Below are 14,895 nucleotides of genomic sequence, written 5' to 3'. Positions count from 1 at the left end.
GTCCATAATACAATTTTTCTCCTGAATTGTTAGTTCTCTGAAAAGCCAGGTCTTTTAAGATGTGAGTGGTTAGCAAAAGTTAGGCCATATTGTTTCTGAGACCAACAATCAGTTTTTTATTTATATCACATTTATCTTTAAATATCAGAAATGTATTGCAGATTTAAAACAGTGTTTCAGCCTAAAGCTCACAATCTTTTTTTATTTTTGAAATAATTGCATAACCAATCTAAAATGCTAAAAATCGAGAAAAAACAGATTGAATGGTCAGGGAAAGGAGTAGGTCTCTCTCTCCCGTGGGTGTGGCACTGTGGCGAGTGCAGAGGACCAGGTCCCTGTCCCGTGGGTGTGGCACTGTGGCGAGTGCAGAGGAGCAGGTCCCTGTCCCGTGGAGGTGACACTGTGGCGAGTGCAGAGGAGCAGGTCCCTGTCCCGTGGAGGTGACACTGTGGCGAGTGCAGAGGAGCAGGTCCCTGTCCCGTGGGAATGGCACTATGGTGAGTGCAGAGTGGCAGGTTCCTGTCCCGTGGGTGTGGCACTATGGTGAGTGCAGAGGAGCAGGTCCCTGTCCCGTGGGTGTGGCACTATGGCGAGTGCAGAGGAGCAGGTCCCTGTCCCGTGGGTGTGGCACTATGGCGAGTGCAGAGGAGCAGGTCCCTGTCCCGTGGGTGTGGCACTATGGCGAGTGCAGAGGAGCAGGTCCCTGTCCCGTGGAGGTGACACTGTGGCGAGTGCAGAGGAGCAGGTCCCTGTCCCGTGGGTGTGGCACTATGGCGAGTGCAGAGGACCAGGTCCCTGTCCCGTGGGTGTGGCACTGTGGCGAGTGCAGAGGAGCAGGTCCCTGTCCCGTGGGAATGGCACTGTGGCGAGTGCAGAGGAGCAGGTCCCTGTCCCGTGGGTGTGGCACTGTGGCGAGTGCAGAGGAGCAGGTCCCTGTCCCGTGGGTGTGGCACTGTGGCGAGTGCAGAGGAGCAGGTCCCTGTCCCGTGGGTGTGGCACTATGGCGAGTGCAGAGGACCAGGTCCCTGTCCCGTGGGTGTGGCACTGTGGCGAGTGCAGAGGAGCAGGTCCCTGTCCCGTGGGTGTGGCACTATGATGAGTGCAGAGGAGCAGGTCCCTCTCCTGTGGGTGTGGCACTGTGGCGAGTGCAGAGGAGCAGGTCCCTGTCCCGTGGGTGTGGCACTGTGGCGAGTGCAGAGGAGCAGGTCCCTGTCCCGTGGGTGTGGCACTGTGGTGAGTGCAGAGGAGCAGGTCCCTCTCCTGTGGGTGTGGCACTGTGGCGAGTGCAGAGGAGCAGGTCCCTGTCCCGTGGGTGTGGCACTATGGTGAGTGCAGAGGAGCAGGTCCCTGTCCCGTGGGTGTGGCACTATGGTGAGTGCAGAGGAGCAGGTCCCTGTCCCGTGGGTGTGGCACTGTGGCGAGTGCAGAGGAGCAGGTCCCAGTCCCGTGGAGGTGACACTGTGGCGAGTGCAGAGGAGCAGGTCCCTGTCCCGTGAGTATGACACTGTGGCGAGTGCAGAGGAGCAGGTCCCTGTCCCGTGGGTATGACACTATGGTGAGTGCAGAGGGGCAGGTCCCTGTCCCGTGGAGGTGACACTGTGGCGAGTGCAGAGGAGCAGGTCCCTGTCCCGTGGAGGTGACACTGTGGCGAGTGCAGAGGGGCAGGTCCCTGTCCCGTGGGTGTGGCACTATGATGAGTGCAGAGGAGCAGGTCCCTGTCCCGTGGGTGTGGCACTATGGCGAGTGCAGAGGAGCAGGTCCCTGTCCCGTGGGTGTGGCACTATGGCGAGTGCAGAGGAGCAGGTCCCTGTCCCGTGGGAATGGCACTGTGGCGAGTGCAGAGGAGCAGGTCCCTGTCCCGTGGGTGTGGCACTGTGGCGAGTGCAGAGGAGCAGGTCCCTGTCCCGTGGGTGTGGCACTGTGGCGAGTGCAGAGGAGCAGGTCCCTGTCCCGTGGGTGTGGCACTATGGCGAGTGCAGAGGAGCAGGTCCCTGTCCCGTGGGTGTGGCACTGTGGCGAGTGCAGAGGAGCAGGTCCCTGTCCCGTGGAGGTGACACTGTGGCGAGTGCAGAGGAGCAGGTCCCTGTCCCGTGGGTGTGGCACTGTGGCGAGTGCAGAGGAGCAGGTCCCTGTCCCGTGGAGGTGACACTGTGGCGAGTGCAGAGGAGCAGGTCCCTGTCCCGTGGGTGTGGCACTGTGGCGAGTGCAGAGGAGCAGGTCCCTGTCCCGTGGGTATGACACTGTGGCGAGTGCAGAGGAGCAGGTCCCTGTCCCGTGGGTGTGGCACTGTGGCGAGTGCAGAGGAGCAGGTCCCTGTCCCGTGGGTGTGGCACTATGGCGAGTGCAGAGGAGCAGGTCCCTGTCCCGTGGGTGTGGCACTGTGGTGAGTGCAGAGGAGCAGGTCCCTGTCCCGTGGGTGTGGCACTGTGGCGAGTGCAGAGGAGCAGGTCCCTGTCCCGTGGGTGTGGCACTGTGGCGAGTGCAGAGGAGCAGGTCCCTGTCCCGTGGGTGTGGCACTGTGGCGAGTGCAGAGGAGCAGGTCCCTGTCCCGTGGGTGTGGCACTGTGGCGAGTGCAGAGGAGCAGGTCCCTGTCCCGTGGGTGTGGCACTATGGCGAGTGCAGAGGAGCAGGTCCCTGTCCCGTGGGTGTGGCACTGTGGTGAGTGCAGAGGAGCAGGTCCCTGTCCCGTGGGTGTGGCACTGTGGCGAGTGCAGAGGAGCAGGTCCCTGTCCCGTGGGTACGACACTGTGGCGAGTGCAGAGGAGCAGGTCCCTGTCCCGTGGGTGTGGCACTGTGGCGAGTGCAGAGGAGCAGGTCCCTGTCCCGTGGGTGTGGCACTGTGGCGAGTGCAGAGGAGCAGGTCCCTGTCCCGTGGAGGTGACACTGTGGCGAGTGCAGAGGACCAGGTCCCAGTCCCGTGGGTGTGGCACTGTGGCGAGTGCAGAGGAGCAGGTCCCTGTCCCGTGGGTGTGGCACTGTGGCGAGTGCAGAGGAGCAGGTCCCTGTCCCGTGGGTACGGCACTGTGGCAAGTGCAGAGGGAGTCCCCTTCAGAGAGTTTCCTTTGTTCTCATTTCTTTGTGAAGGAGGTTGGAGCTCGTGTTTACTATTCTATTCCAAAAAGGGGTTTCGATTTCTGAGATGCTGACCAACTTCTGAGGATCTTGAGTTACTTTATAAACTTCCATAGGACATAGTAGCAGTATGGATTGCATAGGACAAATCATTAAGCAACTTTCTTCCCTCAACTGATGTTCATTCGTCTCACTGTGTACTGAGCACCTGGGCCACATTAATAGGCCCCAGGCTCTACACGGCACTCTATTCTGGAGAGGCAAAGAGCCCCATTACTGTCCCTACAGCCTTAGGTTCAGCAGCCGAAACAGTACAAAGAATTATCAGAGAGGGATAAAATGACATTTAGCTGATGGCCATCCAGGCAAGCTTTCAGTAAAGCAGTATCATTGGGGTTGAGTCTTAAGAACAGGCTTTTGAAAGGCAGAGATACATTCGTGATGGAGGAAGCACAATACTCAAAAACGACTGAAAAGCAGGGAGCATGCAAAGAGACTGTGAATAGTCAGGTTTGTCGATAGTGCACAACGCTTTATTCAATAAATATTTATTATCCCTGTCACGAGCAAGGTTCAGTCCTGGACCATAATAAAGCAGTTGGAAACAGTATTGGCTCCTGCACTGATGGAGCCAACATTCTGATGGAAAGAAATGTACAATACAGACACACACACACACACACACACACACACACACTCCTCTAGTAGAATGACAGGTAGTGAGAAGTGCTGACTCTATTCCAGCCATGTTGTTCTCCTGGGACTCCTCAGGTGTGATCTCACCCCAGGGCTTTGCATTTGCTGCTCCCTCTGCCTGGGACACTGGCTCGCAGGGCATTCCTGTCTCCCTTTCCTCACCCCCTTCCGATCTCTGTTCACATAGCCCCTCTCAGGGAAGCCTTCCTTGCTAAGCTGCCCTCACCACTCTTCCCCAACACATCCTATCCCCTTTCCTGCTTTGATTTTCACCATAAAACCTATTTGCACCTGGCATGCTATTCATTTTCTTTGTTTATTGTCTCTCTGTCCAGTGGAAAGGAGGCATCAGGAAAGAAAAGGAACTTGGCCTGTTTTATTTGCTCTCAGCTCAGTGCCTAAAACAGTGTCTAGCACATTCAATTAATATGTTTAGTATGGAGAAATATAATGAAGAATAAAGTAGGGTTAAAATGGTTAGCGAATGATTTGTTGCTATTTTATGCAGAGTCTGGGAAGAACCTCTCTGAGGTGAGGTTTGAGTAAAACCTGAATAAAAGGAAGGAGCAAGCTACACAACTATTGGAAAAAAAATAAAATAAAGACAGCTTTCCAGCCAGAAGGAACAGCAAAGCCAAATGCAGGAGCATCCTTGGCTACAATGGAAGGAGCTAAGAGGATGGTGATAGAGTCTGTCAGAAAGATAGTACGAGCCCTGCCTAGGATCCAGATTTTATTATGTGTGAAAGGGGAAGCTACAGAAGGTTAGTTAGTTATTAGTTAGTTAGTTAGTTAGTTAGTTAGTTAGTTAGATTGCTTTTTAGCAGAACAGTAACACAATCTGACCTTTCCATTACCAGGCTGCAGTGAGAACAGACTGGAGCAAAGCGGAAGCAGACAGGTCGGAAAGCGACAGTCTGGGCGTTGAGATTGGTGTGAAACAGTGGGATGTATAATTTGGGACAGTTTTCAAAGGCAGAGTCATAGGCTTTGCTAATGAACTGGATGGATGTGGTAAAGGAAGAAGCCAAGGATTTAGGTCAGAGCAACTGTGTGAATGGAGTTACCATTCCTAGATGGGGAGACTCTGAAAGTGGCAGGTTGGAGAAGGGAAGGAAGAGGAGGAATTAGGAGGTTGTTTGCACCCCTCAGCACTTCCAGAATAAATCTGCACTGAAACAGTAGCTCTAGGATATAGAATATTCATTTTCACTGCTGTGGAGCCATGTCGGATCATTAAAGAAAAAAATAAATAAATAAATAAATAAATAAATAAATAAATAAACAAAAAGAGTTCATTTTGGAGGTGATAAATTTGATGTGCCTTTTCAATATCTCCACTTGGATGGGGTTTCTAGTCTGAATCTCAAGAAAAAGGTCAGAGCTAGAAATATAAATTTGGAAGTTATCAGTGTATGGATGGTATTTAAAATCATGGGAGTAGATCAGCTCACCAGGGGAATTTGTGTTAATTAGAAAAAAACCCACTAACATTTGCGTAGTGTTTTACCATTTACCAAGCACTTCCACATCTACTGGAAACTTGTGAGAGTTGAGATTAAAAATCGAAGTTGGACTTGAAACAGAAAGCGACTTGAATACTCTGGGTCACATGAGAGAGAATGCTGACTGCAGTGCTTTACAAATGATTGGATTTGGAGGACGAGGTTGTCAAAACAATTTGCTTCATTTGAATATGTAGGTTGGGGAAGGGGCGTGAAAAGAGCCGGTGATAACTTCTCTTTTGAACTTGGTGAGTTTCAGGTGATGGAGGAGAAGAAGGGAGCATGCAGCAAGTCCAGACCCTTTGTACCCTTCAAGACTCAGTGCAAACATCCCTTCTGCAGAAAGTCTTCCCTTCCCTCCTCCTTGTACTGAGTTAGGGCACAGCCTCCCTTGCACACTGAGGACTGCCTGTTCACTTGTTCACTCGTCTGTGTTCACTGATTCCTTAAAAAGAGGGAGTTTGCCTTTCATGTCTCTGTCCTTTAATGGATGAGAAAGGCGAGGCTTAGGGAGATTAAAGGACTAGCCTAAATTGTTGAGCCTTCTATACTTTATCCACGGGAGCTTTCAACCTCTCCCTCCGCAGCCCTGTGTAGCAAAATGCTCTGTACACAAATATACCTGTCTGTGCTTTGCCAGGGAGCCTGGTTGTTTGTGGGGGCTCAGCAACAACGCCTGCATTGGCCCATCTCAAAGACAGGCCTTCATTCTGCAAATACCATGTGTTTGTTCACAAATATCAGTTCCCTCCTGATGTCTAAGCAGGCATTTCCCAAACCACTAGAAGTTACTCAGTTTTGCAGAAGGATGAAAGAGAAAGGACTGAACTAATTGCTGCATTGAAAAATGATTTTCCGCTTATATCAATTTATTGACCGAAAAAAATATGTATCTATATGTAGCAAATGCTAATGTAAGCATAAAGCATACCATAAGCATAAAACAAATGAAGTCTCTGCTTCACAGGATATTTTAGTGGGAGAGAGAGAATATAAGTAAATAAATCCATCCTTAATAATGTATCAGCTACAGATGCTATGAAGAAAAATAAAGCAGAACATGGGAATAAAATGCTTATAAAGCTTTTCTGAGGGTGAGACATTGGGACAGAGAGCTGGATGATATGAGGCAAGCGTCTCAGGCAAAGAGAACAAGATCTTCAAACAGCCTCAAGGTGCACGGTGCTTGGTTTGATAAAGGGTCAGAGCAAGGCAAGTGCGTGCAGCGAGGGGCCAGAAAGGCGGGCTCTGGGGTCGGAAGGTAGCTGAGGGTGGTCGTGGAGGACTGTGAGCCACAGGAAAGCTTCTGGATGTCGTCCTAAGCATGATAGGTAACCATTTACCAGAAGAATAAGTGATGGGATTTGTGTTTTTAAAACATTGCTCAGGGATCCTGTGGTGAGAAGAGACTGTCTGAGGTGGGAAGAGAAGGAAGTTAGAATTGTGGTGGAGTAGTCCAGGAAAGGGACCCTGAGAGCAGAGCTGGGGTGGCAGCAGTGTGATTGTGAGAGGCGGGTAGGGTAAGTATATATTTTGGAAGGGGGCATGAATCGGCTAATGGATTTTCGGACAGTGGGAGTAAGAAGGGGAGAAATCAAAGATGATGCTGAAGTCTTTGTCCTGAATAGTAGTTCTAATTACGGAGGCAGGGAAGACTCAGGGAGAAACAGTTTTGTGCACATTAAGTCTGAGATGACTATGGGACATTCTGGTATTGTTGTTGAGCCTAAAGTTACAGGAGAGATTATTCCTGAGGGTATGGATTGGGAGAGAGTCACTGATATGTGAATGATGTTGAAAAAAATCCATGAGATGGTCTGAGATCATCTGTGAGGTATCACAGAGAAAAGAGAAAAGTCCCAGGAAAAGGAGACAGAAAGGGACCCTAGAAGAACCAATCTGTGAGATAAAAACCAGGAGAGTGCCGTGTCCTCCAACAAAGGGAGAAACTGCCAGTTGAAGACAGCAATTAACCATGTGAGGCGAGGCTAACGTTGAATAAACCTCACACCCTCAACGGTCATGGGAGTCTCTTCACTAAGAGAAAGGGAGCGTGCCTTCAGTGGATGAATGAGCAGATACCAAATTGACAACTTTTTCCCACACGGGCGGAAGAGACAGAGCCAGGGACAGATGAGGTGCATTCACACAGGCTAGTCAATCTTACTGTTACAACAAAACTCAACAAGAAGATGCAGAGCAAGGGCAGAAGCCCCTGAAAAACAGAAAATAGGCCCTGGCCGGTTGGCTCAGCGGTAGAGCGTCGGCCTGGCATGCGGGGGACCCGGGTTCAATTCCCGGCCAGGGCACATAGGAGAAGCGCCCATTTGCTTCTCCACCCCCCCCCCCTTCCTCTCTGTCTCTCTCTTCCCCTCCCGCAGCCAAGGCTCCATTGGAGCAAAGATGGCCTGGGCGCTGGGGATGGCTCCTTGGCCGCTGCCCCAGGTGCTAGAGTGGCTCTGGTCGCGGCAGAGCGACGCCCCCGGAGGGGCGGAGCGTCGCCCCCTGGTGGGCGTGCCGGGTGGATCCCGGTCGGGCGCATGCGGGAGTCTGTCTGACTGTCTCTCCCCGTTTCCAGCTTCAGAAAAATACAAAAAAAAAAAAAAAAAAAAAACCAGAAAATAAAGTCAGACTGAGCAGCATGATCTTCCTAGTACTCTCACTGTCTCTAAACCAGTAACATGGACACCATCCCTGAACCAGCTCTGCATTTTCAATTAACAATGCCAACTAGGCTTATATAAATATTAAAATACTATACAAAAAAATGAAAAATCATAGAAAAGAATGGGTATAGGGAGAAAGATAAAGTAGCATGAGGGTTAGTATTTCATCTTTGACATACAAAAGCTAGTCAACAAAGAAAAAATGGATAACTGCTTGTCTTTTTAAAAAATGTTCTATTCTGATGAATTAGAATGGTTTATAATACTTATGTCATATGCAGAAATATTATTCCAGGACTTTGTTTATTATAGAACAGTATTTGGAACAAAATATTTATCCAATTAGTGTCAATAATTAAAGTGCCTTCCAAAATACTTCAATGAATTCAATCTTTTAAGCTTGACCACCACACAGGATACAGGGTAGAAGGAAAGTAGATTTATAGTTGTGAGTATGCAAAATACAGAGTTTATTCTTGTATTATTATTTAGTAATTATTACAGTATTTTTCATACAAACAACTGTAAACTTACTTTTGCCCCACCTTGTATAATCAAAGAGTATAAGTTCTTTAATGGAGGAACTATGCCTTATACCCCTCACATACTTAGCATAGTGCTGAGCACATAGCAGAAGCTTGATAAACAAATATTAGTTAACCCTGGCTGGTTGGCTCAGTGGTAGAGCATCAACCCAGCGTGTGGATAACCTGGGTTCTATTTCTGATCGGGGCACACAGGAGGAACAACCATTTGCTTCTCCACCACTCCCCCTTCCCTTCCCACAGCTATGGCTTGATTGGTTCCAGCACATTGGCCGTGGGCACTGAGGATGGCTCCATGGAGCCTCCGCCTCAGGCACTAAAAATAGCTCTGTTGTGAGCATGTCCCCAGATGGGCAGAGCATTGATCCCAGATGGAGGTTACTAGGTGGATCCCAGTTGGGGCATATGTGGGAGTCTGTCTCTCTTTCTCCCCTCCTCTCTCTTGGAAAAGAAGAAAAAAAAATACACATTGGTTAGTTGGTTGGTTGGTTGATGGTACTGAGGCAAGATTTCAGTGCATTACTAAGAAGTTAAAAAGAGAAAGATCATATTTGCTAAGTGTTTTTAAACTTGTCCCAAGAGCTGCTTTAGGCAAAAAACATTTCCAAATGTGAAGTTGATTTATCTAACAAACATTATAAGTCCCTTATATTATTAGACACTGATACAGAAAATGAATAAGGAGTGCAGACCACAGTGAGATGTTTCGAGCTCCGAGGCACTGAAAAAGATGACCCTCAGATGGAAATCGAAATAGAAAGCATGTTCAATAATAAAACTGGGATAAGAATACCTAACAAAGTTCAAGAAGAGCATTTTAGAGCTCCACATGGGAGGGTGAAATGTAGTGGGAAGGTCCATTGGGGTAGAAATAAATGATGCCCCAGGTTTCTGCTATCTCAGCCCCAGCCAGGTGGTTCAGCTCCACCCAGCTGTGGAAGAAGTCCAGCCTTGTCTTCATCAAGCCTAGAAAGAGCAGGGTCCAGAAATTCTGTGCGATTGGTTCAGTCCATGCCAGAGCTGAGTGCAGTTGAGTCTCTGTCCCCGTCCTGCTGGCTCAGTCTCTGCTTCCAGCTGCACTCCAGCCAGCCCTGCACTGCTGTTCCCAGGGCCACACAAGGAGCCTGTGCTCAGTCTGCATGGCTGCTACCTAGAGGGAGCCCGCTGTGAATGAACCCACGGACAAATGCATGTTACCTGTTACCAAGAGAGAGGCATTGTTAAGCTTTGATTGTGTACCTCATGGTTTCAAACTCACCAGTCTCTTTCCCAAATTTTCGAGGGTTTGCGCTGGGCCCTCCCCCTAATGAATCTAGTCTTTTTCCCAAATTGGACAACTCCCCTAGGGTCCCATCTTGGTTCATACTGTGCATGTCTCAGTAGAAGGACCTCCCCCTGCACCATCTTTGCTTCTACTGGGCATGCACCCGGCAGAGGAAGCTCCCCCATTCTCCCCCACCCATAATCCCAGTACTGAAGGCTGCTGGCTGTTCTCCAGGGAGATCCCTCCTCCCTGCACGGGGGGAAGGAGGAGTGTTCATCCACTTGGCCGGGCAATGTGGCTATCCCCTGGAGTGTGTGAAGCTGCAGCTTCCAACCTAAATAAGCTTAGCCAGTTGTGCTTCCTAGTTTATTAGGTTGAATGTCTGATTCCCTTTGTTCCTTTTTGTTTTATTAATACTAACAAGCTACCTGTGCTAACACTAATGAAACATAAATAAAAGGGCAAATATTGCCTGGAGAATTAAAACAAGAAACCAGGGAGAAAATGTAAGCATTGCAAAAAAGAGATCTGTGTATTACCAAATAGAATTTAAACAGTACATAATTACTTTAATTTTGAATTAACATTATTATTCTGTTTACATTGAAATTTAATGAGAAGCTAAAAATAATGAATTGAATATGAAAAAAAATTGTTTTATTAAACATTATTTTCCCTGTAGCCTATTATTACATTGTCATGTTAAATTTAAGTATTGAATCTGCCTGCCTCATGGCTGATGAATTCCCACTGAAATTATACATCCCATGAAATGAGCAGAGCATTGCTGGATTTGCAGGCCTACCGATATTTCCTCTTTCATCTACTTAGTGGTTTTATGTTTTTGGGACAATAGGCCCACATGAAAAAATCAGCCATTTGGATTTCTCTTACACACTTATTTCAGGGAAAGAGAGATGATAGTATTTATAGTAGTTTCTCCCTCGCTCCTGTCTAAATGAAAATTTGGGCACCTTTCTCTTTGTTAAGTCTAGAGTATATTCTGATAGAAAGACATATTAGATACCTCATCTCAAGTCCCCAAGTAGTGAAAACAGAGCAGGTAAGTGATGCTGAATCTATCCAAGTTGTCAGTTAGTACTCATAGCCACTCTACTTAAAACAGATTAGCTTCTTTTATAGCAAAACATTTAACACACACACATGAAATATTCTCTGTAAAAAATTATGTTTTCAATTGATTGCTATGAAACCAAAAGTATTATTCTAGCCTAAAGTATGATTACAGGAAGAAATTATATAGCTCTAGTCTACCTTACAATCCTACCTTATAACCTTAGAATATATATTGGTGAAAGATCATAGAGGTGACCTTAAAAACTACTTAATTTATTAGTGGTCATATGCAGTTTCTCTGTGTGACTTGGAAATACAGCTTTTTAAAGCTAAAACTTCGCATTGCTGTTTTAAACACACCCTTTCATGCTGCCTATCTGATATGATGGGCTTGACCTCAAGTCTTGGAGATTGTCTATTCCAGCCCTTTATTCCTTAGCAGTCTGCTTGCTATGCTCCTCCTCCACTGGATCCCACAGTTCCTCTCACTCCTCCCGTCAACACCTTACACTTAGCCTTCCCCTCTCCACAACTTCTCTGCTCCATGAATTCTCAGTCTGAGCTAATCTCATGTTTATCTACTCTGTTTACCATGCTAGAACCTAAACACTGGTGCCCCAAACTTCTTACCTCCATATTCAGTAAGCTTTAGCAGTTCCTCTTCAGAAATGCTCCTCTCCCTCCGAGACCCTGCCTCTGACAGGTCATGACCTCACTGTCTCTTCCCTCACTCTGTGCTAGGATGGAATAGGGTTTGTAAAATCTGATACCCTTGTAGGTATTGAACTTCTTGTGGACAAAAATAATATTTCAATGAAATGTGTATATTTGTAATCTCCTTCACATTTTTTTAAGAATAAGAAAAAATGTGAGGAGAGAGAAGAAGGGAAGAAAAAAAAAAAGAGAGAGGAAGAGAAAAAGAAGAAATTGTATTACGTTGAGCATACAGAGTAGCTTTCATTTTTTTTTTAATTTGACCCACAAGAAAACAATACATTTTATACCGTGAACTCAGTACACACACACACACACACACACACACACACACACACATACACACACACACACACACACACACACACACACACACACACACACACACCCTTGCTATAAAAAGTTTTACAGGGCCCTGGCTGGTTGGCTCAGTGGTAGAGCGTTGGCCTGGCATTCAGGAGTCCCTGCCAGGGCACACAGGAGAAGCACCCATCTGCTTCTCCACCCCTCCCCCATTCCTTCCTCTCTGTCTCTCTCTTCCCCTCCCGCAGCCAAGGCTCCATTGGAGCAAAGTTGGCCCGGGCACTGAGGATGGCTCTGTGGCCTCTGCCTCAGGCACTAGAATGGCTCTGAATGCGGCAGAGCGACGCCCCAGATGGGCAGAGCATCGCCCCCTTGTGGGCATGCCGGGTGGATCCCTATCGGGCGCATGCAGGAGCCTGTCTGACTGCATCCCCGTTTTCAACTTCAGAAAAATACAAAAAAAGAGGAAAAAAAAGTTTGACAGGATACTACTTAGCTTACTAATGCAGTGTACTATATTCTATTTTTTTTTTATTCAGTGAGAGGTTGGGAGGCACAGAGACAAATACCCCCATGTGCCCAGACTGAGATCCACCCAGCAAGCCCACTAGGAGGCAATACTCTGCCCATCTGGGATATTGCTCCATTGCTCAGCAACTGAGCACTTCTTAGCACCTGAGGCAGAGGTCATGGAGTCATCCTCAATGCCCAGGGCCAACTTGCTCCAATTGAGCAATGGCTGCAGGAGAGGTAGATAGAGAGAGAGAGAGAGAGAGAAGGGGGAGGGGTGGAGAAGCAGATGTCACTTCTTCTGTGTGCCCTGACCAGAAATTGAACCTGGGACATCCACATTTCAGGCCAACATTCTACCACTGAGTCAACCAGCCAGGGCCATATTTTTTTTTATAAACACTAATACTGGCCCTAGCTGGTCAGCTCAACGAATAGAGTGTCGGTCCAGTATGCAGACAACCAGGTTGGAACACCAGTAAGGGCCATTTGCCCCTTCTCTCTCTCATAGCCAGTGACTCAGTTGGTTCCACTGTTGGCTTCAGGCACTAAGGATAGCTTGTTTGGTCTAAGCATCAGCCCCAGAAGGGGTTGCGAGGTAGATTCCAGACAAGGTGCATGCAGGAGTCTATCTCCCCTCCTCTCACTTAAAGAAAAAATAAATTAAAAATAAACACAAATGTTGAGCTACTAAATTGATTTCTAGAGCAGTGGTACATTGGAATTAATATGGAATTTTTAAAAATATATAATAATTCCTGAGTTCCAGCCCCAGAGATTCTGATTTTATTGATATGAGATGTGGCCTAGTCATAGATATTTTTAAAAGCTGTTTGGGATGTTTTTTTAAATTTTTTATTTATTGATTTTTAGAGAGAGGAGAGAGAGAAAGAGTGGGGGAGAAATGGGAAACATCAGCTTGTAGTAGTTGCTTCCTATATATGCCTTGACCGGGCAAGCCCAGGGTTTTGAACCGGCAACCTTAGCATTCCAGGTCAACGTTTTATCCACTGCGCCACCACAGGTCAGGCTCTCTGGGACTTCTAAAGTGCAGGTGAGTACATGAACTGCGGGTCTGGAGCCTGCTACTTGAAGTCTGACCCATACAAACCCCAGGGACATTGGCATCACCTGACAGTTTGTCAGAAATGCAGAATTTTGGGCCTTACTCCAGATGTCCTGATTAGAAACAGCATTTATCTTGTAAATCTTATAAAAACTAATTTTTATAGTAATTGTATATGATTGTGATGAACAACAGAATTTTTTAATATATATAATAAAATGATGACTATAGTCAAGCTAATTAATAATTAATATTTCCTCTTCTTGTATAGTTACCTCTTTTCTAGTGTTGCTTACAATTTCCAGTATTTTTTAAAAGTGCTTGAAATTCAAGTGTGGAGAATATGGAAATGAAGCATATTTTTACAAGAAAAGCAACATACATGTACTTTTTATTTGACAATGTGGCATAAAGGAAAAAAGCTCATTTAGAGCTTGATATATTTTTTACTAATAGTAATAACAATTTAATTTTTAAAAGGAAATTATCATCATTTTAAAATGATCAATATTCCCAAAAGAAAAAAAATAAAATGCTCAATATTCCAATTTATTTTTTTAATTAATTCAATTTACATAGAATGAATGTATATAACTTGAATGTATAATTTAATCAGTTTAGAGAAATATATATACCCATACTAGAGCACATAAATCAAGACATTTAATGTTTCCCTTTCCTAGAAAGTGTTCTTGTGCCTCATTCTAGTCAATCTGCATCTCCTGTAGTCAATTCCTGCTCTGATTTTTATTGCCATAAATTAGATTGGCCTGGACTGGAACTTCATAGCAATGGAATCCACATCAATAAATAAAATACATACTGTTGTATATATCAGAAGTATTTTTATTTTATATTGCTTAGTAATATTCCCTTGCATGACTATGTCACAGTTTTAATGTTGTGGATAAAGCTGTTATAAACATTCTTGTTGATGTAAAAAATCAAAAGAAAATAAACTGCATTTTAACAAGATAACCAGGTGACCAGCAAGCACATTGAAGTTTAAGAAGCACTGCTGGGCTTAGAGCACTGGAGAAAGTTAACTGTATTGGTTAGGAGTGCAGCCCATGGTGTCTGCGAGCAAGTTACGAACCTCTTCCGAAATTCAGTTTCCCCATTTCCCAAACAAGGATGTAACAGTGTGATTTTCAGTAATAGTGACAGTATTCTCTCCATGGGGCTCCTATGTGGGTCAACTCAGATCATTCATTTTAAAGGTTTTTCATGGCTTCTGGTGCAATGACATATGGCATATGACAGGAATCTATTTGAATTATCCCCAGAACCAACCAATGACTGGCAAATAGTAGGTAGACATTCAAGAAAATGAGGATTCTCAGAAAAAGATGAGCTGTGCTTTTCTCAGCCCAAACACTGATGGGAAGAGTAGAGAGAAGTGGGTACATGAATAAGGGTGTATTGGCCAAAGTTTGCAGGGATTGGGCAGTCTAGATTAGAGAGCAACTGAGGAAT

The 14,895-nt window shown here is 46.3% G+C and overlaps 1 protein-coding gene across 3 annotated transcripts in view; it reads left to right on the top strand.

The window, feature by feature from the left end:
* MAGI2 (membrane associated guanylate kinase, WW and PDZ domain containing 2) overlaps positions 1-14,895 on the top strand; it is a 1,711,587-nt gene that overhangs the window by 1,361,518 nt on the left and 335,174 nt on the right. The gene's annotated exons all lie outside the window — the stretch shown is intronic.

The sequence above is a fragment of the Saccopteryx leptura genome, chromosome 12 (assembly GCF_036850995.1).
Source record: "Saccopteryx leptura isolate mSacLep1 chromosome 12, mSacLep1_pri_phased_curated, whole genome shotgun sequence".
Classification (NCBI taxonomy): Eukaryota; Metazoa; Chordata; class Mammalia; order Chiroptera; family Emballonuridae; genus Saccopteryx; species Saccopteryx leptura.
The sequence above is the reverse complement of the archived record's forward strand: the minus strand, read 5'-3'. Positions and strand labels throughout refer to the sequence as shown.